Here is a 2,115-nt window from a genome sequence, read left to right on the forward strand (position 1 = left end):
ATCTGCAGTCTGTGTTTCTTCCTTTTTCTTTCCTACCCTCCGCTTTCCCACTGTTTATATGAAAATACTGCAATCGATATTCTTTGATATCGATAGAAGGTTTGTATTCTGGGAGTGTGAATGGATTTGTATTTCTATTTAGGTACTTTTGAAGCTTGTGATTCGCTATTTCACTATTTATATTTCGAAATGGAGAATTTCTAATGTAGAATTTTACATTTTTGATGAATCATGGTTTGGGTTCTTATCGAAATGAATATCTATGCATGTTCTCGCGAAATAGAGAATTTCGGACAAATACGGGTTGTATTCGAAATTCATATAGTACTTTCATTTAGAAAGTTTCTGCGTATATGACTGCCTGGCTAACAAATAGTCCCGTTTTCTTTACTACTCGGTTTCCCGCCGGAATAATCCGTCAAGGCTACTTTATGCTCGGCAAAAATGCAAAGTAAAGAATCTCTAGAGTACTAGAATGTTTCTCTCATAACTCTGACAACTTCGTACCTACGGGCTGTTTGTTCCTCTTGCGCTACATCAACCATGTATTTTATCTCTCTAAATTAATTAAACTTTTTAAAACTTACTGAAAAATCAATGAAAATAGTATAATCTTTAAATCCATCAAAACAGAAATTTTCTCCATTATACAACGATATCAGCATATTCTTCTTTTCACAGAATTTTTCGAAGACTCTATAGAATACCTTGCAAAAGTGGAAAATTAAAAAGAAAATATTTAAACATTCAAAAATAAAAGAAAATTTACAAAAATCGAGGATATTAAAAAATATTTAGAGAAATCTGAAAATTCTGGACAATAGGTATATGTTAAAATCGAAGATTCTAAGAGACATTTAAAAAAATGAAAAATCCTAAATTTTTTAGAAATGTTTTCCCATAGAGAGGTATAAAATCTGCAGAGAATTAAAAATTCTTCTAAATCCCATGTTCTACAATATTTCAGCCCAAAGAAATCTGAAGTATTCTTAAGCCTCGTATCCAATAAATCTGAAATTTTTTCGGAAATTTCACTTGGAGATTAAAACATAATCTCAGGTATTATCATTCTGCGAGAGCCCGAGGTATTCGCTAAATTTTATTCCAAATGGAGCAGGAATTTTCACGTGATATTACTCTATAGAAACAAGGGGCGAGGTTGACACCCACAGACGCTATCTCAATGTTGTTTTCCCTTGGAGCAGAGTTTTATCTCGTTGCGGAGAGTCGAATTGTGTGCACATCGAAAGGCAAGATCACGGTGTTCCTGCGAAGCGTGCGACCTCACCTGTTGCGACCGACCTCCTCTGTTGATCTTAATCGAGATTCCGCTGGCCAAAGTTCACAGGCGCCATAATCTTTCCTTCCTGGCTCTGGCCTCTCGTCCTTTGGTCGGCATTAACGCCGGAACATGGATATACTGGCCACCTTTTTCGAGGTAATTCCTGCGAGGCCAGACCTACCCTGCTTTTGCATTTACACGTGGACCTGGCTTGTTTTATCTTATCTTTATATCTCGCTACTCGACTAAGAGGTACAGGATATGGAAGTGTGTTTTTTAGAGACAGAAGAGAGTGGATTGCTTGGCTCGTGAAAATTTCGTGGACTAGGTTGATTATATCAATCTATTTGAGTAATACATTTGTTACAATTTTAGTTAAAGTAGGGATAGTATTGAGAAAAATATTTGTATTGATATATGATTCGTTTTGTAGTCTGAAATTATTGTACAAATATGTTATACTATTGTGGATAAAATATTGTAGAAAGTTGGTAATAAATATTTGGATTAATATTTAATTTGTATTAATTTATTGTGTTTATGATGTAAGATATTCTGTGATTATAAGTTCTAATAAGTCAGGTGATATATATGCAAAATTGTAGACAAAGATGGAGAAAATAATATAGGTATCGAGCAGTATCGTTTTCAAATGCTTTTCGAATTTTTTTCCACTTAACGCGGTGAGTATTTCATAAAATATTTCAAATTCCGCGCCCAGCGAAGCTACCCTCTGGCCTAGCGACATTCGAGTTTCCCTCTCGTCCTTTATTCCGCTTCCGGGATTGGCTATATCGGTCGGCGCACATGATGAGGCCGGATGCGCGTAGCAG

The sequence above is a fragment of the Eufriesea mexicana genome, unplaced genomic scaffold (assembly GCF_001483705.2).
Source record: "Eufriesea mexicana isolate 0111107269 unplaced genomic scaffold, ASM148370v2 scaffold5368, whole genome shotgun sequence".
NCBI lineage: Eukaryota > Metazoa > Arthropoda > Insecta > Hymenoptera > Apidae > Eufriesea > Eufriesea mexicana.